We start from the raw sequence: 24,054 nt of genomic DNA on the forward strand, positions 1-24,054 counted from the left end.
GCTTCTTATTTGATGCCCAATTATCAAATCAATTATTAACAACGATTGCAGTTGTTTTACATAGATGAAATTTTAAATTTTTATACATGTTTTTGAAAGATAATGTATCATATCTTTGTCTCTCTCTGTCTTCAACCCAGCTGCAAAGTAGATGGTGTTCTTTAATTTCCATCCCATGTGGAAAATCATACTACTGCTGTACGACTTTTCCCTTAATGACACCAATAAAATTACCACCTCTGCTTTAGTCCTAAAGTCCTGTCAAGAAGGGCAGAGATTGCATTCTCTGTTACCTCGTAAGCCCATTACCGTTCTAATAATTATGTCAAGGGTTACAACATTTTTTGGCTGTGAGCCAAAGGATGCTCTGTGAAATATTATGTTGTATTCCCTCCTTGTCTCTCTTTTGGATCCTATCACAAACTATTTCAGAAGATATGGCTAGATGAAAAATAGGTGTAGCTTCAGGGAAGCGCAACAGCAGCCCTGATGCTCATGAGTTACTTTCCCTTTATTGTGTACACAGGATAAACACAAACACACAGTTCTTCATACTGATAAAATAATAAATATATATGTTTCCTTATATATATATATTTGTTCCCCATGGAATGCCAGGATAATTGCTCCTGCAAGAACTGTGAGTTAGCTGCTGGCTTAAGGAAAACCCTGACTTGATGAAGAGGCACCTAAGCCACCTGCAGCATTGCTACCTGCAGGGAGGCATTCTCCATAGACAAAAAAATGTGGGAATATTTTGAAGAGAAAGAGACACATTTGTCTTGACCATACATTCACAGCTCCAGCAAGGCCCAGAGCCAGTTGACCTCTAGACAATTTAAGTATTACTAAAAATCAATGCAGAGATGGAGGAACCCACCACTGTAACAGCTGAGACTATCTACTGGGGATAAGGAAAACCAACACAACTTTTGCTCAAGAGAGAGGATACAGAAGTTATAACCACAGGGTACCCTTTGGTTTTACCTGTGAGACCATGGAGAAGACATGAGTAAGTGGGATGGAAAATCCATCTCAACCCTAGAGACAGAGATACATGAATTGCAGGGAAAAACTATCCCAAATGGGGGTTCCCTCAGGAAAGTTGCTGCTTCTCCAGTCTGCAGCAGACAGTTTCCCAGGTAGAGAGGTAAAGCTGACTTTACTCCTGATCCTATGGAAAGAAATTCTAACCCATTTCTACAAGACAGAAATGAAGGATCCTATGGTGAGTATTAGAGTGGTCTTTCCTCCAGCCAAGAGGATAAGAGGGACAACTGGATTTACTGGACAGTGTGGATCCAGTGGCTTGGAACATCAGTAACACAGGAGTAAAAGGCTCTAGCAGATACCAGATTACGGTGTACTCTAATGCCATCAAACTATGTAGTAGGCTTTCTGTACAGCTGCCTCGGAGACAGGGGAAATTAAACAGCTGTCTGTCTTGGCTGGTCTCTTGAGAAGCCTCCTCTCATGGGATTCCTGAAGGTCAAAGGACCAAAGGTACTGATCATTGCCATAACAGTGCACCAGCAGCAATGTCACATCAAGACTCCATGATTCTCATCCATAAACTGAGTCACTGACTGTAAGCCAAGGAGTGATTAGCAGGACCTGCTCACCCTTTAACAGCCCCATATGGTCAGTGTGAAAGTCTAACCAAGAATGGAGATTAACAGTAGATTATTGTGACATGAATGAGATCAAGCTGCTGCTATACCAAACATGCTTGAACTTCAACACGAACTGGAGTCAAAGGCAGCCCAGTGTGCCAAAACTGATACCACTGATGCGTTTTCCTCAATCCCTTTGGCAACAGAGCTCCTTGCACTTGGAGGGGTGCCCAGTATACCTGGACTCACCCAGCCCTAGGGGGGACACACAGCTCTACCATCTGCCATGGACTGATCCATACTGCACTGGAACAAGGTGAAGCTCCAGAACACCTGCAGTGCATTAATGTGGGGTAATACAGCAGAAGAAGCTTCTGAGAACTGGAAAAAAGACTTCAAATCCTTCTGAGAGCTGGTTTTGCCATAAAACAAAGTGAGGTCAAGGGACCTGCACAAGAAATTCAGGTTTTAAGGAATAAAATGGTAAGACAGAGCTGGTCAGGTCCCAATGGGTGTGATCAACAAAATCACACCTGCATATTCAGCAATCAGTAAGAAACACACACACACTTTCTTAGGCATTGTAGGTTTCTGCAGAATGCACATTCCAAATGACTGTTTGATTGCCAGCTCTCCCTATCAAGTGACCCGGAAGAAGAACAATTTCACATGGGGCCCTGAGCAAAAACAAGCCTTCAAACAAATCAAACAGGTGACACTTCATGCAGCAGCCTGCAGACCAGTCTAGACAGGACAAGATGTAAAAAAATGGGCACAACAGCCAAGGAGAACTGATCTTCTTGGAGCCTCTGGCGGAAAGCACCAGGGGAGCCTTGAGGGCAGCAAATAGGGATTTGGAGTCAGGAACACAGAGGATCTAAGGCCTGCTATACTCCAAGTAAGAGTAGAAGAAGAAAGACTGAGGCAGAGAAACTGATTTGAGTTTTGGAAAGTATATTATGCTAATAAGGAAAGCAAAGTACTTAAGTATATGAAAGCAGGTTACTCCAGCTGAAAAGACAGGACACCATTTCTTACATAAATAGCTTTAAAGAGAAGTGGTTTCATACCTGTAAGAGAGCTGCTAATCTTCACATTTGAAGCCTTGGAGCTTCACTTTTTCATCAAATAAAGTGATTTTGACCTAGAAGAAAAGACATGGAAGAAAAAGAGATGTGTTTCAGAGCCATAGCTATCTGACTATCCTGCAAAAACACAGAGCACAGCAAAAGTTAACAGACGCCTGTCACAGAATCATAGAATATCCTGAGGTGGAAATAATCCACAAGGATCATGGGTCCAACTCCTGGCCCTGCACAGGACAACCCCAAGAATCACACCACGTGCCTTTAGCAGACAGGAAATTTAATGGCAGAGCAACTTCATTTTTAACAAAACTGGCTTTCATTGAACTGCATTCTTTTCTACTAATAGTCAGAGTTAAACCTCTGCAGGGCCAGGATTTCACATTTACATCTAATAGAAAGTCAGCTTGAGCAGCAGCACATTATTTGTATATTTCTTGCACTTTTAACTCCTTGAGGGACATCAGAGAAGTTGGACAAGGGGGAAAAAAAACAACCTTTCAAGAAGTAAAAAATTATCACTCTATTGATGCAGAAGAACAGAGGTAGAAGAACAAGTCCCTTAATTCTGGTGAACCTCGTAACTGGACAACTCCAATGCCAAAATGAGATTGACATCCCTAGAGGCAGCTACTGGAAGATCCAGGGCAAAACAAGTAACAGCATGGCATTTCCTTTGGAATTGAATCTGACTGGGAGAAGATCTGGAATGGTGTTATGAAATAGAACAAAGTGAGTGTGACTGAGTGGCTGCTCCTTCAGCTCCATTAGAAACAGCAAGTGCAAGTCCAACTGGTAAGATGTTCTGAACATCTGCCTTGTGAAAATAATACCCAGGCTTCAACTACCAGAAGTACAGTCCACATCCCAGGAAATTAGAGAATATTAATGCAATTAACTCAGTCTTGCATGTTTTGCTCACTCATGCAGATCATCAAGAAATAACACTGAAGTATCACAGGATGGATTTTTTCTCATATTTTACCCTCAAAAGACACTTGGAATAATGCAGTGGCCCAATAATGTAAAATAATCCAAGAAGCAACAAATAAATCTATTAGAAATTTGTCTGTATGCAAAAAACCTGTCATTTGACCCCATTTATTGCACTCTTCATAACTTTGTGCATAACAAAGAAATGTGTATTCAGCTTTGACTCATCCTCAATTAGATAAGGGATAGAGATCAAACATCTACAGACTACAGAATTACTACCAAGAAAAGATCTGACAATTATTGATTGTCTTAAGCGGAATTAAAAGAGAAAAAACCAGCAACTAAACAGGTCATGAACTTCTAATGAACTGTAAATAAACTGTAGAAAGAGACAGTAACACTTTGTAGGGAATAGATCAAGTTTCACTTGACAAAACTGTAAAAAAGCTTTTACAGTTAAAAAAGTCAATAAAAGTGTTTTGCCTTTTCTTACAGCTTTGCTGCTATTGTCAAGAATTTAAGAATCAAAGTCCCATAAGACTACATGTCTCTCAAGCAAAGGGCAATTCAAGAAGGTCACAAGATCATCAGTTTTCCAGTGAAGGAAATATTATACACATTTCTATACATTATACTCATATTGGATATTTTTTTATAGAACTGTAAGGCTGAAATGAAAAAAGGAAGTTAATCAATACATTCCTCAGGAGGCTATAAAGGTTAACACACTATTCACAACAAACAATACAAGATTCCTCTTAAAGAACATGACCAGACAGGAACAATTTTAACTGACACTTTTAAAAATATATCCTATTATAGCCAGTCAATCCCCTTCCACTTCCCAAAGCAAGGCTGATTTTAGTGAACTTTTCATTCAGATTATATTCCTCAAACTACTTCAAATATGAGCTGATTGATCAAAACTTGCAGTGGAAACTTGGCATTTTCCCCTGGTTTAATTATCTTGCACCCTGGTCTGACATAAATTTGTACCTACCTTGCATGGTACTAGAAAGCAAGCTCCTTCTATCAGTAGAGAATACTAGAACTAACATCCAGTTCCTGGAATTACCTTTATTAATGAAATATAAAGTATTCAAAAGGGGTAAAGAGAATGAGGAGACAATGTCTTTGAGCACTGCCTCCAAGGTGGCACTGTGTCATTTACCAGATGCCATGCCCTTGGCAGCTCCCCATCGACCCTGCAGCTGTGGCTGTCTTGACAGAAACATCAGTCTTCAAGACACCAGTGGTGCACCCTGCGTTTCTGTGGTGCTTTGTGTGATCTTGGGGAAGCCACCTAGCCATCCAAGCATTAAAATGGATAATGCTCTCAGGGATATTGAACAGTTACAAGGAAATGTCTACACAAGAGTTTTAAAATCTTTAAGTGACAAGCCCTTCAGAAAAAAAAAATAGGCACAGCAAACAGTTGGGACAAATAGCAACAAAAAGAAACTGCCTTACAAATGCCATACAAATTAATTATTCATTTTTTTAGTATTATCCCAAATATTTAAATGGAATGTTCCACTGCTAAATGTTAGAGTGTACATCTGCTGCTTGCTGAGAACATGTGGTGCAATTGTAACAGAAACTGCTGTCTAAGGGAATACAGCACTTTATTTCAGAAGCACTTGCATTGTTCATGATCTTTCACGAACCACATACAAGTTGCTCTGCCACTCATAAAACCATAGAATGGGTTAAAGACCTTAAATGACCTCTAGTTCCAATACCCCTGCCATGGACCAGCACACCTTCCACTAGACCAGGCTGCTCAGAGTCCCTTCCAACCTGGCCTTGAACGCCTCCAGGGATGGGGCATCCACAACTCCTCAGGCAACCTGCTGCAGTGCCTCACAAGCTGCACATTGAAGAATTCCTTCCTGATAGCTAATCTAAGGCTACTCTCTTTCAGTTTAAAGCCTTTTACCCCTTGTCCTACCCCTACATGCCCTTGTGAAAAGTCCCTCTCTGGCTTTCTCACAGGTCACCCACAAGATACTGGAAGGTCCTATATCATCTCCCAAAGGCCTTCTCTTCTCCAGCCTGACCATCCCAGCTCTCAGTCTTCATAGGAGACGTGCTCCAGCCCTCTGATCATCTTCATGGCCTCCTCTGGACATGTTCTAACAGGACCATGTCCTTCTTATGTTTGAGGCCACAGAGCTGCTGCAGCACTCCAGCTGGGATCTCACTGGAGCAAAGGGGCAGAATCCCCTCCCTCACGCTGGCCATGCTGTTTGTGATGAAGTCCAGGATAAAACTGGCTTTCTAGGCTGCAAGCACACATTGACAGGTTATGTCCAACCTCTCATCCACCAGCACCCCAAAATCTTGCTTTGCAGGGCTGCTCTCAGTCCATTCTCCACTCATCAAGTATGAGGATTTGGGTACATGTTTGGATGGCCCTGTTTTGAACAGTTCACACTGTATCTGTATTTTCCTTTCTGAGTACATAGCTAGGACAGAGTCACTCAGCATATCAATAATACAGGAGTAAAGGACATCTCTCACCTCGTTCAGGCTAAACTCCACAGAAAATAGGTATTTTCAGAATTATCATTGTTTTGATTTTTTTTTTAAGTCTCTGGCATCAGACTTTCAATCTGTCCTGAAAGTCTACACCAATCTCTACGAGCAAGAGAAGCCCATCAAAAAACCTTCTAACTCATTTGTGTTCTACTAACCAATTTAAAATGTATGGATGAGTTCAAAAAATTTCATATTTACTTGAACTTCTAATTACTCCAGTTTGTACCACCACCCACTCTTCCCCAAGGAAAACACTCCTGTGTGTATTTGAGCAGATGAATTGCCTAATTTGATACAAAGGAGAATGGAAATATTGGACACTATGGGTTAGACCTACTGTCTTTCTCTGCTTTCAGCAGACAAAAGGGATATTCAGCATCTTACTGCTCCTTTTACTGAGACTTCTGTTTTCCTTACATTCCTGCAATGAATTACAAGATACATGTTTTCCTCTTATTCAGCTTTGACAAATCAGAAGTCTGAATTTGCCAAGCACAGGAATTTCACATTCCACACTTCATTGAATGAGGAAGTCATTAACAGATCAAAGCTCAAATGCTGGTGTGCCTGTTTAAAGTTATTTGCATTTTTACACAAACACTTCACAGGCATGCAGTGCACACAACACTTTCACACACTCAACTCCTGTCTCATTTGAGAATTCCATATACAAAGAAATATTTGTCACACTTAGTCGAACATGTTACATTAACCATTATGGTCTCATCTTTACGTATTCTGACTGCAGCTTTAAGAGTCTCCTTTTATAAGGAGGATCTGGAGAAGATTACTAGCAAAACACTGACACACCCATGAAATGGAGAAAGCAGCCAACTACTCAGACTTTAAACTTTGCTCAGGAACATGGTTATTTGAATACAAGGAACAAAACACATATGAATTGTAAACAGAAAACAAGGAAAGAAAGGTTTAGGAACATAGTAACTTAAAATGGAGGTGGAGCCAATATCAAAGTATTCTATAAGATACATAGGAGATAGGCTTGGACAGACAATTCAAATTTTATTGTAAATGTAATTAGTTGTTTAATAGAAAAAAGTATCATAGACAGCACATTACAGCCCAACACAAAACTTTCAGCCCACCCCATTGCTGGGAACATCCACACCAAAGATACTGGTAAAAAAAACCCCAGAAGTTTAATGCCAGCCTTGCTGCAGCTGATTTTAAACTTTTATACATATATGTACTTGAAATACATTAATCTGTTCTTTAATCCAGACCAGTTGAAATTACATGGCAATAGCAAATCATCAAGTGCTAATCCTACCCATGACCATCCAATTTGTGTCATCTGCAATCACTAAAGCTGTTGTGGAAGAATAAACTTGTTTGAAAGAAGAGGTGAATGCTTTTTTTTTTTCCCCTCTCTGTTCCCACAACTCCTGCTCTGACCTTATTCCCTTCAGGACAGCAGCTTATTTTGTGTAAAGTTTCCAAGCGAGGGACATCAGAACAAGGCACACACCTGCATGGCTGCCCCTGGTCTGGTCCAGACAGCTGACCATTGCTCCAGCAGAACTCTTTCACACCATGACCAGGGACCTGCTCCAAAATTCCCCAGCTTCAGCCTGTAACATCTGAAAGATCTCCTAAAGCTTCCCAAGTGAATAGCCAAAATGGAATGACAAACAGAAGTGACAGAAAAATTGACCAAAGAGCACAAACCCAGGTTTCCCTCTGCAGTTACTGAAGCTGAGAATACCAAGGCAGCACAGTGAGCTTCTGGAAAAGCAGTAAATGCAGAAGGTGCTGTACCAAAGCAAAACCAATGCTGTGACACAAATTCCAGGGCAATGTGTACTGTATCCAGAAAATATCACTATAATATAACATTATGTTATGTTTATGCTGCTTCTGCAGAGATTACAAAAATACCAAATCTCAGTGCTGTGAACAGGAATGCTGAAATACATGAGGCAGATAAAGTGAAAGGGATGTTTTAAAATATCTTCTCTATGCTTTTACACAACTAAGACCAATTAATAGCTTCAAAAGTTACTGTTGACAGACATAAGTAAAAGGCAATGTCAAATGAGAGAGGAAAAGGCTTGTAAGGGTAGCCAGGAATACTTACTTGAGTCATTCCCCTATTTAGGAACGGGTTACACAGGAATACAATACTTAATAGGAAGCATTTCCAAAGCAAAAACTAGAAGAGTAGCTGGAAACAATGCTGATGCTCTCTTTTGGGCTACATGAACTATTTTGTGTCTTTGAGGGAGGCAGAAATACTTGAGAGAAATAAAATACAAAAGACAAGCTCCTATTCTGATAACTTCACTTTAAATTGCATGGGAAAAGCCAAATGGAAAGCCTATAATTAATTTGGTCAATCAATAAACAGTCAATTCAACTCCTGAGAATATATGATTCTGAGAACATATTTCCTCCTTCCCACTATGAGGAAGGAGGAAATATTTATTGTCCTGACAAATGTCTGAGCACAACAGGGCAGGTGCAGCGATGGCACAAAGATGTGAAGAGCTACTTTGCTCCCAGGAGAGGATGGACACAGCTGTGCCACAGGAAGGTGACATCTCACATCAGCTGAAATGACATCAACCTGACAGGATTCAGCAACAAGGGTCCTATGAAGCTTCACCTGTAAACACAGTACACAGCTCACAATCAGAATTGCCCAAGGCACAACAGGTCACACAATAACAGAGTGCATGACTCATAATAAGTTATAGAACAAAGGATGGATTACACCCAGTTATATCTTGCTCACCCATCTACCCACATAATTTAAGGTTAATGTGTTATTATATCACTTCAAAATCTGGAGAAGCATTGTTTTGTGGCCAGTCTTTACAAGTTCAGGCACACTGAACTCCATCTGAAACACAGATGTTCATTTTCTATTACCACAATGGCTTCTCTGCTGATTAAGTGACAAAAGAAGGGGATTTCTGCAATATCTTCCTTTAGTGCTAGTTTTATAAGTAAGCTGCAAATAGCACCCATCCCACTACCACAACCATCAACACAGGACAAACACAGAAACAGTAAGAAAACTGCACAGCAGTTGTCTGTAAGTGGTTGTAGGGCACAGCATAGCTTTCACTTGGATGTCTCTTTCTGAACTGTTATTTTGGTGGTATCAGCATCAAAGCACTAGAAATGACTGACTGCTAGCATATTGTATAGGCGCACACAGTCCCTAGCACGTAAAAACCAATACTGTCATTTAGGGTAGCAACAAGGAGCTGTATACAGTGCTCCTGGGCTAGACTCCGGAGTAACCACCACTTTCCCACTGGCTTTTATAACACCATAAATATGGGTGCAAGTCAAAGGCAGCTTGTGGATATTTCAGAGGGTTTCTCAAGAGCTTGACCTGAAGAAGCAGCTGTCTATGAGAATGTAGCCTATGACTTCAGACCTTCCATCTTTATTAGGCATTTTCCAGTTGTTATTCCTCCCAAATGAACGTTGGCAGCAGAAGACAAACAGTAGCATCAAAACCAGATAGTGGCCTTTTTCTCAATTTATAATATAAAGAAAAGGAGACTTTGCATGATGAGGCGTTAGAGCCATGTTTATGTATCCACCTGCAAAAAACAAGGAGTTCCTTTCACCTCCAAGAAAACCAAAGAAATTGTTTCAGTTAGTATTTAACTGCTTACTTCCATAAAATAAATAGAATTTTGCTTATTTTTTTTTTACTAATGAAGTAATGTCAGTTAAAATCTTATAGTTACTGAATTACAAATAAAACTGATTTTTTAAATACTTCTCAAGAAATTATTTTTCCTGTCATCACAGTAATTGAAAAATTAAACTGAAGTTAATTTTATACATGATTATTTACCCTATGTGTTACTGAAGCACAGTATATGGCTCAGTACAAAGTGATCAATATGACTGGCTGAACAATCTTCTGAAAAGCTTTTATTTTTAAGAGAATTGCCTCCTTGAAGACACATGAACGCTACCGTGACTTATCTCAAATTCATTTGCTACACAAAATTATTCCAAAAAAGTATTTTTTCATACCATATTGAAAGCATGTTTTTACAAAAATCACAGACAAGCACAAAAGAAGTTTGTCATTAGCAGCCATCTTTTTCTTACTCCCAAAGTCCTGTTGCAGATGAGTCTGACAGTTAAATCAACTTTTAGATGGACAGTGACAGTAGAGCCTTCATCAGTAGCCCAACATGAATTATTTTTAGAAACAAAGAAACAGAATAGCTAATAATATATAGAAGTACTAGTTGTTCATGAATGCATTTTTAAGTGCTAACAAACCTAATTCAGAAATATCCATGCTATGATGTCTAGCCTTTTCATGCTATTATCAGGGACCGTACTGGCAACATGTTCCTGACCCATAAAAGAAGTCCAAATATCAGCCACTCCTGGAGACTGAAAATAACCCTGGTCAATGTGCCTACAGCGCATCCCAGTGCTCACTTCTGGATGGAACTTCACCTAGGGAAAGATTTGTTCCACAGATGAACTATCAGCACTGGACATTCAATACCGGCTCAAGGCTATTGTTCTCACCAAGTTAAACTTCATGAACTGCTAGCTATAGTAAACAAGTTGAAAAAGTGTTTTTGTTTTGACAGAGCAGAACTGGAAAATGGACAGATCTTGAAAAATTGGGTCATTGATGTATCATCTTCCACACTGTGTGGGCAAGTACCACTACAAAGACTTTGCCAATAAAACCTATGCATAAATGGAATGCCAGTGCTTCAAAGTACTGTCTGCTTTAAAGATATTTTTAACAAGAAAGAATAATTACCATTCTTAACAGTGCTAATTTCTCCTCAATTGCTGCAAACAACGGTGGCTTTTACCTAGTCTAAGAATGAAATGCTTTTTTTCTTTTAAAGAAGCAGAGATAACTGCAAATGCACTAAGACATAGTTTTAGTGCAGCTCTAGTGATAGGAAGACAGTCTCATACATTAGCTGATGTGCTCATTGAAAACAGCAGATCCAAGTCCCCTGTGAACAGCATTACACCACACTTTCACTCAGGAAGGGATTTTTGTGAGCCTGGGCCTGACAGCTGACACAGCAGCTCAAAAACTTCCGTGCTGCCTTATTATTACAGGTTCTATTATAATCACTGTAATTAAAGAACTGACAGCACTTTCATTATGAATTCTTATGCAGGGGTTAATAATTGAGCTGTAAAATTTGCTTTGGGATAGGACTTTTCATCTAGGTGTGAATGTCTTTCTCACTGCATGAAAAAAGGGGTTTGGGTTTGTCCTCTTTTCTCTGAATATAGACAACTATAATGCCTAAAAACATCCAAAAGCATTCTGAAATACAGTGCCTGTAACAACAGAGAAGCCTTTCCAGAGACTTTTAAGAAAATTATTCAATAAAAACGTCTTCTTTTGGTTCTGCAGACATAACATGGACAAGAGATTCATGAGATATAGAGTCCAGCCAGTGGACTCACTCGTGTCTTTAGGCAGGAAATGTCTCTGCTTCACCTTCCCTGTCTCTGGAAGGAGGATAATTGGCATAATAATTTACACGTGAAATGCACTCACTGAAACCTTGGGAACACGCTGTGTAGCTGACATGTCTTTTTTAATATGATACATGACTGCTGACCCTTGCACATCTGCAGACTTTACATTCTTCCTTCACATGGATTCCCACAGATCCGGTGCATACGACAAGTCAGGCCACCTACAGACATTCAACGTCAATTTCATAAATATACTTGTCCCATATAATCAACGACAGGGCTAATACCAGAATTTCAAGATCCTGACTACACCTGAATGTTGAAGGCTTAATTGCAGGAGTCTAGAGAGCTTAACACACACACAACAATAGCCTAACTGCTTGCAACTACCCACTTAACTCTACACAGAAATTTTTTCTAAGCTATATAATCAATCATGAAAAAATATGGAAGAGGCTTTAACTTGAGGATTTTAAGAGTTATCACTGCTGGTGTTACCTTTTGCCATCTCACTACATATCAGAAATCTGTGTTATAAGAACTCATCTTTTAGAACTCTAAAGAACTTATTTGCCTCTCAAAAGCAGAATCTCTCATACATGAAAGGTAAATCAACAACAGAACAGCTCTTGGAAGTACTACCATTAAAAGAATTGCCCTTCTTTCAAAACTCTAAACAAATTACCTCTGCAAGGCATAGGTGTACTACTTTCCTGAGGGTTTTTAACAGAAGGATTCACATCAAGAGACCTGAAATCTGATGCTGCAAGTCATGCCATCAACAGAATTTCAAAGCAGTTTGCAAACAGTGATATTGCAGTCATCATTCTCTTCAACATTGTATTTTCTCTGCTTGACTTGATTCACAGTCATTGAGGATTGTGCTATCACTATCCATGGTATAATACTGACCAGAATAAAGTACTGTTATAGCTGTACAGGGAAAATGAGCTTTAGGCTTTAATCCTCTGACACTACATTCACAATCACCTAATACTTCCAATACTACTTCTCTAAGACTATAATAGTACCCTTAAAAATATGAAAAAGGCTGTTCCATAAGTACTTAAGGCATGAGCTAAATGACAGCAGAAATCAGGACCAGTGAAATAGTTGAAATTAACACTTCATTGTACCAGTACCGCTTATAAGGTACAGACATACTCTCCTTAGATAAAAAATACAGTATTTGTTTTTAACTATGGCTTCAAGAAATGTATTAAAAAAACCTTTGTATCACTAGTAGAATTACATTATTCCTTCAAATAAACCCAAGTAAGGGGAAAAAAAGTCCTTGTTTTACTGCAGGTAAGTGAAGTAAATCACTTAAGTTCTTACAGGAGAGGCTGGATGGAGCTCTGAGCAACCTGGTCTAGTGCAAAGTGTCCCTGTCCACAGCAGAGGGGTAAACTGGATGATCTCTAAGGTCCCTTCCAACCCAAGCCACTGTATGATTCTTACTACTATTTGAAAAGATCTGAATATCCAAATTCCAGGTACTTCTCAGAAGCCTGGAAATGCAGAATGCAACTAGTAGAACCACCAATTAGCCCTACTCCAATACATAAAACACCCTGTCTTTTACATCTCTGCTTTCTCATAACAGAGAACAGCTACATAAAACAAAGAAAGCTCACCTAACCTACTGTTTACAAGAAGAGCCTACCAAAAAGTTTAAGTATTTTACTCAGTAGAGATCAGCTTGAAACTAAACCCACAAGTGAGTCTGGTTTTAGAATCTGTTGCTGATGAGAGAATTAGATTGTGTGAACTGTACTGAAGAACCCAGGAGGCTATTACCAAGAAAACAAACCCAGAAATAACTGTGTGTGGCCAGAGGAATACGTTTTATCACAGTTTTAAAGAATGTTTCAGGAGGAGATATGTTAAAAAAGTAAAACAAACAAAAACCTGCAAAAACACCCCAAGAAAAAAAAAAACAATAACCCACAACAAACACACTAAAAGAAAAACCTACCACAACCCTCAAAAAAAACCTCAAAACCAACAAAAACCACAAACCTCAAACTGCTGTTTTTAGAACGAAATTGTAAAATCCTCATCCCTTCAAAGACTTGTCAGAATTTTTTCATACAAATACCATGGTGGTTTGTAGGTGTTCTCTAAGCCACACACTCCCCTTACACACAATGACATTACAGAAGGATAAACAGAGACAAAGGATACAAGGTTCTCACTGACAGTCAAACATCAAAACACACAAGCATGGTAATTTTTAGAATAAAATTTGTTTGTTTGTTGTTAAAAATAAGAGTATGTGTATTTGTCTATGTGTGAATCTCCAAATAAATTTACTCCTTGTACAGCAAAGTACATTAAAATCTCCATTTTTCAGTATCTTCTTCCTTCTAAAAACTGTTAAAAGTTTGCTGAATCTTATTGAGAAAGCACAAAATTCAGACAGCTCATTTAGTCTGTTACAAATCTCACTACCAAATTACACCTGCAGTTTGAAAGAAGGAATGAGTCAAGAGAACTCCGCCTCTTCCATAACCAAATAACCTAAGTGGTTTATCTCCCCAAAATCAATATTGATAAAGAAAATCCATACCAGCAAAGAAAGTTAATACCCTGTTGATTTAACCAGGTGAAAAATTACTATATATTCATTTTTTGCCTGAAAGAAAATAAACCAATTATTTGCAGAATGAGATGTCTGTTATTGGCATTAGTAAGCTGCTAAATCTTGTACACATCATCAATTTTTCTTAGCAAATATATAGATGTGTAAACTGCATACTTCTACAAGTAGTAACTACTCAACTGTCCCAAAGAAGCCAATTTCCTACAGCAAAATCTTATTCTGCCTCAAATAAGATAAACAGCAACACACCTCAAAGTTTTAATGTAAATACTGTCATATGAAATTCTTTCAAATTAAAAAATCCTGTGAGACAAGGAAATAACTTTTGAACTACATGGCCTTACCTCTTAAGCAGTCTGTCATATTTACTACAAAATTTAGCAGAATGGGGCAGTATATAAAGAAGTAAATTGATTGGAATCTAAACAATAGGCATGGAAAAAATCCTACAATTAGTTTTAAATGTAAATGTAATTTTAAATATATAAATAAATGAAGAAGCAATAAATGGAAAATTATGCTACTGCATTTCTGGTCCACACACTTCATTTCTTAAAGGTTTTTTACAATGAAAGACAGCATTTCTCGAACAAGATCCACCAACAGTGTTCTCTTTATGGCCACCCTAAGGCAAGCAGGTTAAGAATTGTTCATCCACCTTTCAGCTCCAGACATTCAAAGGGGAGGCTTCTGGGTGGTGCCAGGTAGGTTTGTAGAAATCGAAGGGTAAGCATCAGAAGCACAGTCATCAATCACAAGTCAGCAGGCAAAAAACAGCAGAGTTAGCAAGAAAGGTTACAGCTAAGAATCCTACAAGAACCCTGAGGAATAAGACTAGGGAAAAGATAAGGGAAAATAAGTTTTGTAGATCAAAGTGAGCTTACAAAGAGGAAAGTGAGCCACATTAGAAGAGACAAAGACTATGACATTTGAGAGAGGAGAAAAAAACCCCTTAGTGCTAATGGAGAAGTGCAGAGGCAGAATTTTGGTTTCCTCATTCTATTTTTGGAAGCTCAGCTATCTTCAGTCTGCCTCATTTCAGCTGCCTATGCACAGATCTCAGCACTTACATGGAGCTTGCACTAATTTAACTGAACACTGCATTTTTAGGTCTGTGCAGATTAGACCAAAGAAACAAAGCCTCATTCACTTTCTAAATGGCACAGTAATTTCATCGATTTTAGGGACATGAAAGGCATTACTAAAACTGTATTAAAACATTATTAAAAGTGTAACCTTACTCCATAATTCTGTATCATCCACCCCCTCCTGGTTCACTTGCCACATATACCCATTCCTTCCCCTTCATCCCAAACCCACATCCTCACAGCCCAATAATCTTAATTAGTCTTTCATTCCTATGCCCTTTAATTCTGTATACTAAGTGGTCTTCTGGGCACGATTTTTCTACCAGCAACTGCATTACTGTGTAGGTTGTAATCCTAGAAAGTAAAATCAGCGCAAGTAAATTCCTGTCTTAAAAACTTGTCCACTGCCTCACAGGGTAAACAGGAAGCACTATTGACCTCCCAGATTTTCCATCCTCTTCAACACCAAAACAATTCACCCATGGTCTGTGCTGAGCTTCTTGCCCCTTCCCTCTTGCTTTCCCCACAGCATCTTCCCTGGTGGATGCAGTGATCCTGCAGGTGTAACTGATCAGGTAACCAAAGGAGGCAGGCAGCAGGAAGGTGTTAGGACAGGGTGAAGGAGCAGCTGGCCCTTGGCAAGGTTACAACTCCCTTCCATGAACAGTCCAACCAGCTGCCAGGGACAGAGAAGACCAAGGCTACAGCTTCCCTCTCTGTGTGATTCCCAGCAGAGATGTGAACCAAGGACTGTTTTCCAGGCAGTGTCTCACTGACAGGGTGTGATGATCCTGGGGACTCTCCACAGCAGTCTCTCCTGTCAAACAATTCCATTTTGTACCAAATACAGACATATGCACTCAGCAGGAGAAAAAAAAAGAAAGCTGTCCCACTGAAGGGAGTGATCCCAGAGTCACCTTTCTCACAAAAGTCAAGTCAGGACACCTGAGGGAGAAGGAAAGTATTGACAGTCCTATCTGTTTTTTCCTGCAAACCCCATGAACCTTAAATCTTTTGTTTCTACTCAAATGTGGCCAAGAATCATAATAAAATACTGATTTTTCTGTCTTAATAAAACATTTTTTTCTGGTTTATTTTGGTCTGCCATATAATGAAGCAATAATCCTTGGCTAGCTAATGGGTATTTTTCATTTATTTTATAATTCAGCCTCCAAACTAAACATCAAATGAATTTCAGACCTCAGACTTTTAGTACCTCAGTAAAATTTCTACAGCTTTCAAGGATTAAAACAACTAGAAACCATAGATCAATAATGTGGTGAAAGCCCCACCTGCCCATTAGAACAGCCCATTAGACTGATTTTTTCATTTGACTTCAGCATTTTTAAGAGAAGGGCATTCCATAATAAATTAAAAGAGAACAGACAAACATGCAAGGATGCACAGAAGCCTAAAGAAGTATAGGCAACATTGCTGCACCAAATGGTAACAGAAACCAATCCACACCATTCTTAAAACCTACCAATCCTCTTATCCAGCCTTTAAAATACACAATGCTCATTTTACCATACACAAGCACTGTCAACATGCATAAAAACACACACATTATGATCTAAACACATGTAGTAAACGCAGTCCTATTAAACTGGCAACAACATTGCTGTGACACAAGCTGGGATAAAGCTCCCTTTTTACTGCAAGAATATTTTCTAAAAGGGACCAAAAATCTCAAACTTAAGTGGATAGGGCTGTGTGAAGGTTTTATATGTAATTATACCTTTTTAAGTCAACAGACTCCAATATGCAGAGTGATAGGTGCTCATGTAACAAAAATGGTGACCTTAAATTAAACACGTGCACACAGAGCAATCCTGAGCTTAGCAAAACTGTGTGTACTGTATACATATTAAAAAAACAGAAAACAATCCTCTTTCCCACTCCTCAGTACAAAGCATCACTTACTGTACATATAACCATGAAATTGGTTCTAAAGAATCATGGCACTAAGGTGAGTTAAATCAACAGGAGAGTCTGGCACCAGGAGAGTTTCTATATATATATGTACAAATGTACTTTCCTACCCTTCCTAAATAAAGCTGGCGTCAAAATACACCTTGACACTAATCCAGCAGACCTTACACTGACAACAAATCATTAATTGGACCGACAGATCAGAACTGCTATATCATTTTTGAAGTCTTCAAATTGATCATGGTGCACCTGTATTCCCACTAGAAGGTTCCTAAGGCAAATGAACATGTAAAGCTCTGACTGTGAGACAGGGTGGACCTCACATTCATCAGCTACATCATCCTGTCAAAATGAAGTTACATATTAGCTAACATATTAATACAACCACAAATCCACTTCAGAGAGATACCACTTCTGACTAAAGTTTTATGATTTTGAGATCTGCTCTCCAGAATCAGGACCCAGACTTCTCCCAAATCAGGAATTACTGTATTTCCACAGACGTAAATTACTATTAATCACCAATATTTTTTGCTGAATTTACATGGCAGCTGCAGCTTTGAGTTACAATAAAACTCCATGTAGCAGGAGCTTAAATGACCTCATTCCTAGATATATTCACAAAAGCTGGAAACAAAGATTTTTTTTCACACATCAATGAACAGGAAATACACATTGTTAAGTGTATCACTTGAATCTATTAGTAAAGGAGTCCCTTTAGTGATCACTTTAGTGATTAATGTGAGAATCATTCATGTGCTGAAAAAATGATGTTAAGACCTTTGCCTATCCATTTGTGCAATCTTTCACATGTTTTCTAAAATGTATTTTTCCTCATTCCTTGTACCATTCATGCATTCAGGAAAATGCTTTCTGAGTTTTAATTTGGAATCTCTAATAAGGTTCGAACAACAGACTCCAACTATCATTTATCAATTAACATTAATCACAGTAAACCATAATGCAGCTGTGTTTCAGAGAGAAAGCACTTCCATGGATGAGAGGTAGCAATTTTAATGAAAATAAAATTCATTTTTTGAATGTTGTAAGCATCATAAGCATTACCACCGAGCTTAATGCATATTCTGAGAATTTAGTCAGAGTGATCTCAACAAAGAATAAGCCTGAACTACTGAACTGTAATTAGCAAAACCCTTTTCAAATGTGCATGGACAGAAAAAGATACAGGATACATACCAAATTGAGAGATGGACAGTGTAGCTCTGTTTTGTAAAATACTACATTAACTGGAAAAATACAAGGGCTAGTTCAAGGAATTGTTTATGAAGTGTTAAACATATTTTGCACAACTTCACTGGGCTGCGGAAAGAATCCTCAAACTAAGCAATGGAAATTCTACCTGCAAGCAATGCACTGGCCACACAGAACAGTCGTGTACTTGGCAATACCCTAAAACACAAAAGCACAGGTCAGAGAAGCCCTTAGGTCTTGAAAAAGGAAATTCTCATGGAGCCTCACATTCCTCTGCTGGAATCCTTCACACAGGGCCAGCTGAGGGAGGGGGTTAAAGACCAACACTGACAAGTGCAGTCCAGTCTGAACTGCAGAGGGAGTCAGAACAACATCTGGGGCAGGAGGTGCAACCTGCATCCTAAACAATTTTAGCCATTTAGCTGGTGCACCAGCACATCTGGCAGCAGTTGGAAATCCCTCCTGGCTGTCACACTGCTGTCTGCACATGCTGCTTTCTATTAAGATAGCTCACCATCATAAATGTGCGTTCAGCAACATTCAGAAAGTAAAAGAAGAGTGATTGAAGACCAAATCTAACACTACAAATCTCATCCTTTGTCAGTATTGAAAGAAATACATTAATAATTTTTCTTTATTTTTGTCCTTTTTAATTATTTCCTTTCTTAAAGCAGAAACAAAATACACCATTTATTTTGCTTTTTGTTTGTTTTCAGACCTGTCAAATCACCCCACAAACAGCTGAGAGACACTTCAACACATCCTCCCATTGCAAAGAGGTTCTGGCCTCTCTCCCACCCAGATGGGTCTCACTGCCCCCTCACCCTTTCCTTCAGGGATTGGTGCAGTTTGAGCACAGAACAAATCAAATTAGTGAATTTAACAGTTCAAATCTAATCAGACACAAGTAGAGTGATTTCTCCACAGGCTTAGTTGTGATGCTGCTATGATGAGGAACAGCCACACAATGAAAGCTAAGGCCTGGGACAAAAACAATGGCATGAATATCTTTCTGGTGGAAGCATGGACATGAGGAATTTAAGTCATTCTGACCATGGCTGCAACACATAATAGTGTCCAATAGTCAAAAATGAAGCAGCAGTACACTGGCTTGTTATACTTTTGCACAGTTTAATTTTAAAACATGTCTCAAATGGTTTATTCACCCTGCTCCTCTAGGGGTTGACTTAAGTAAGGCTTTGTCAAAAGCACTAACCATCAATATTCTTTGCTTCCAATTTGCTACCCTTATAGAAAGCATCCCTCTCCATCTTAACCAAGTGTCAAAGAAAGGGTTTGTAACAAACTGAGTAATACTGGTGCTAGAAATCATCAGTGTACATTCTAGCTGAAAAGGTGATCATTACTTCTCCAACTTCAAGCCCAAGAAAAGCTCATTTTCCTATTTGGCCCCAGAGAATGCCCAAAGATATGCAAAACTATATGCTAATATATGGATAGATCACATTCTCTCCAGGAAACACCTGTGTACATGCAAGGGAACTCTACCATTTCCGCAGAGTTCCAAACAAATTATTCCTTCCTTCCTTTCAGAGCAAATGGCTAAAATTTGTTCTCCAGTGAGATGAGTAAAGGATAACATTTTAACCTTTACACATTTCCAAATTTTTGCAGGAAGCTTTCACGTTGCTCTCACCATCTCCTTCCTGTACCAGTAAGGCTGCACAAAGACCTTTCTTCTCCTTCTCATGTGTTCTGCAGCAGGGAGACTTTTGCAAGCTATTCTGTGCTGGTTTGCAAAGAGAACTCCTCTGCAGCAGGGAAGGCTGCCCTGTCACCATAAATCATGTTCCAGGTACAATAACTGTGCAGCCAGCACCAGCCAAACCTAGGACACACACATCCTCCCTCTTATCAAGCATCCTAATTTGAGCGGCTGTCAAACCTTATCCTACATTCACCTTACATCCTCAATCGCACTCTGACTAGTTCCAAGGAGGGGGAAGGGGAAGACTTCACGAATTTTCACATCATTTCCTATTTAGGGCAGTATCTGCTCATGCTACCTCAAGAGAACAGTATGTATCCCCTTAAATACAGTGTTAAGAACCAATGTATGAGGCTTTGTGGTAATTATTACAAGCCTTCTATCCTTTAGGGATGAACACAGGACAAATTTCCACCTTCCAAGTCTGATTTTGTGCTTCATTTCTTGTGTTTCCTCTATAGGAAGAGACTGAAGAACTGTCCAGAGAAGTTCCACTCCCAAGATATGAAGGAAAGAAGTGTATATTGCCTAATGCTAGGCATCATTTAATAGAAAAGGTATATTTCTAGAAAACTTTTAGGGAAATTAATTCCTCTACAGCCTCCAGTTTGAAGCTGTCCATAACACTCATTTTTAAATCTTGAAACAGTAATTTCCATTAGTCAAAATAGATAAAGAAAGTGGTTTATTATATGATACCTGTTAGTTTTCCAAAACAAGTACTTTAGTGCTCCAGAAAAAGCAGCTCTCTAAAGAAAAAGAGGCACCACAAAGAAAAGCAACATTTTCTTATAGATATTCTAAAATACAACTCCCTCCTTATCAACCTTCCACTGCACTTCGATAAGAGATGCATTTGATGAATTATGTGCTGGCTCTGGGTCTAAAGCACAAATGAAGGCTATTTTCTTGAGGGCCATTTGCCACAGAAAGTAGGGGGGAAAATACCTGCTCTTGTCAGAGCTTCAGCTCCACTTGACCGATGCTGAGGATGGCAGGAAGATGGCACAAGAAAGATCTGTGTCAAACAGATCTCTGGAAGCTTTTATCACATTACTGTTTGAAGTAAGGCAAAAAAAGGCTCCAAAATTGCAGGGAAATATCCTGAGGATACGTCTTTCTCTTCCTGTTCTATTGCTACTGGTCTAATAGTACTTCTCTACAGTTTTACTGAACCTCTAAGGATAATCAGTTTATTTACTGCTTATATTTACACCACTGGTTTGAATATTTTTTTCCAGACAACTTTCAATAAATTAGAACACCAGAACCAAGACAAGGCTAATTCCAAATCCTATTACCATCTCCTAAATGCATTTCCTTTTTCTCATCTTTTTACTTTAAATATATGCAAGGTTTGCATTAAAAGGTAAGATTCTTGTAAATTTTCCCTTCAGCATGTTCAATCCTACTTACAAGTTCCTTTTTCCAGCTGTAAGAAGACATACATTTATTACATTTGAAGCTATTTCCCTCTGAACAAGGAAGGCAGGAAGGCACCATTTGTCAGAATACTGAAATAAGGCCCATGAATGCCTCTAGAAAAATATATCCATTAAAATTAGTGTTTTAAATAGCAAATGAACAATATTCCACCTCTGAGACTCTTTCTTTGTTTAGAAAAGCTGTGCCTACTGTGACAGTGCCTTTAATTTCAACATTCACCTTCTTTCTGAAGGAGGATTAGTAGCCCCATGACCAAAGTGCCTGTCACAATGGCATTTTTTGTGAAGCTGGAAACTGAGTCAGTTTAACCCCACCAAAGAATCACAGGAATCAGAGGATCCTGCTTTCAAACAAACACCTTTCACTTGTATCAAGAAATTCCAGTGAAATAAAAACATTATAGCAATGATTAAGAAGGCTGGTGCTCCCACTGACTGGCTATAAAATTTGTATCATTAGCTACACTTGATCAACCCCCACACCTCACTGTGTTGTACCAAACAGAACTGACATCATTTGATGCAAATGCATCTTGAGGGGGAAAGAATCCTGCAAAGGAATGGGTTTGGAGTTACAGGGCAATGAATGGAATATTTAACACAAGCTGGGCTCTTCAGGAGGAATGTTTTAGCAGCTCCCATGCTAGCAGTGCCTCTCCTTTGAAAGGTAGGACATGAGCTTTCTCTCATTGCAGGCTGAAACACAACACAGTTATACAGCAAGGACTGGAGCTGATTTTTATTGATTCTGCACCATTTCACCATCGCATCTCTCTGTTCAGACTGCATGTTAAATATGGATTTGATAGAACATATACATCTTTGTGATTGATTGGGAGCACTAAACAGAAATCCAGAAGGTCAGAACGTGACATTTGGTTTTCACTCATTTTCTTGAGAAGCTGAGAAAATGCATTTGAAGAAATGGCAACTTAATTTAATAGACACAGCTTTAAACTAAATGAATATGAGCAAAATAACTCAGAAATAATTCCAGTAAGGGGATTACAAATCACTTTCAATTGCAGTTTAAATATTCTCAATCTCAACACTGGCTACATATGCTCTCAGATGTGATCTGATATGCCACTTCAAGCAGGGGACAGATGCCCTCAGGGTACAAACATTCCCACTGAATATAATTCAGGCTTTATCAGAATCTACTATTGCTCTGGGAGGGTCTGGTCCTGCACTGCATAGAGAATATGCTGGCAGAGATTGGACTCATCTCACTGCTTGTCTCTCTGCGGTACAGTTCAGAGGCTTCACGCAGTATACTCACAGAGAGGAGAAAAGGAATAAAAAACTTCCATAAAAGAGCAAACACTTGTTCAATAACTTGTAAAAATGTGTTAAACTCAAGACACAACACCAGGATATGATCACCCAATAAGTTTTAATTAATTTTGCTAATCATCAACTTCGTAGGCAAGCAATATCTCTACCAGTGCATAGTAATAGTCAACCGGGCATTCCAAAGTCTTATTGACAGCTAATCTATAATACAATAAAAGTATTAAGCTTTCTTATAAATTGTGACACTTAAGAAAAATAGCTCACTTGAAAAAAGACACCAGCTTTTCAAAACTCTACAATCTTCAACCTAAAAGCAATAAAAAAGCTTGTGCTCTTCTCATCCTACCTTCCAGCCCATACTTCTTGCTTTTAGCATTGCTACAGAATCAGTGAGAAACTTGAGTGATTTTGCAATTCATTTTTACATATAATTTTTTTTAAATGTCCCAAGTATTTCTGGCACATGTTTAATATTTCCAAGAAAATATACATTTATTGACTGCAATGAGATGCAAATACAACAGTATGACTTTTACCCTTGAAAATAGAAGTGTATGTGGATGACTAAGCATGACAGACTATAATGAGCCCCATCATTCCCTGTCCTGTCTTCAGAGATTTGCATAAAATCAGAAGCAGTCTATATGATTGAATCTTATTTGGACTGATTAGTTTTGCAAATAATGAACAGAAAAGAATATTCCACATGTGGGATACAATTTTCCACTTAAACATTCTCAAAGTAATGAGTTTTGAAGTGAAAATGTAATTATTTGCAGAAAATACCTGTTCCCAAGAAAATACTAGTGTCTTAAATCTGAAGACAGAGATGACTGCTAGTCTGCCTTCACTTCTATTAAAACAATAGTTTTTCATTTTAACCTTAAGGAATTTATTTTCAAGTAAGAGATGAAATAGAATGCATAGAATAAAGCCAAAGCCTGTGCAGTCTGTAATTAACTCAATCTTCTAAGTCAGATAGCCACTTTCTTGCTTCAAATTACGTAAGTTTGCAAATTTTTGCTTTTGACAAAAGAACAGCTCTTAAATTCAGTCATTCAGATACCATATTTTTATTTCGAGATACATGTATGTATTATTCTCCA

At 38.7% G+C, this 24,054-nt stretch overlaps 1 protein-coding gene across 9 annotated transcripts in view; it reads right to left on the reverse strand.

Annotated features, from left to right (window-relative positions):
* The window catches only part of CCSER1 (coiled-coil serine rich protein 1), a 621,919-nt gene that overhangs the window by 545,832 nt on the left and 52,033 nt on the right, over positions 1-24,054 (reverse strand). For 4 of the 9 annotated variants that reach the window (XM_085058019.1, XM_085058018.1, XM_085058020.1 and 1 more), the window contains exon 2: positions 2,684-2,757. The exons of the other annotated variants lie outside the window; for them this stretch is intronic. The gene's annotated coding sequence lies outside the window, so the exon portion shown is untranslated. The remainder of the gene's footprint in view (positions 1-2,683; positions 2,758-24,054) is intronic. 9 annotated transcript variants of the gene reach the window in all.

This window comes from Lichenostomus cassidix, chromosome 4 (genome assembly GCF_008360975.1).
Source record: "Lichenostomus cassidix isolate B80296 chromosome 4, HeHo_3.0, whole genome shotgun sequence".
NCBI lineage: Eukaryota > Metazoa > Chordata > Aves > Passeriformes > Meliphagidae > Lichenostomus > Lichenostomus cassidix.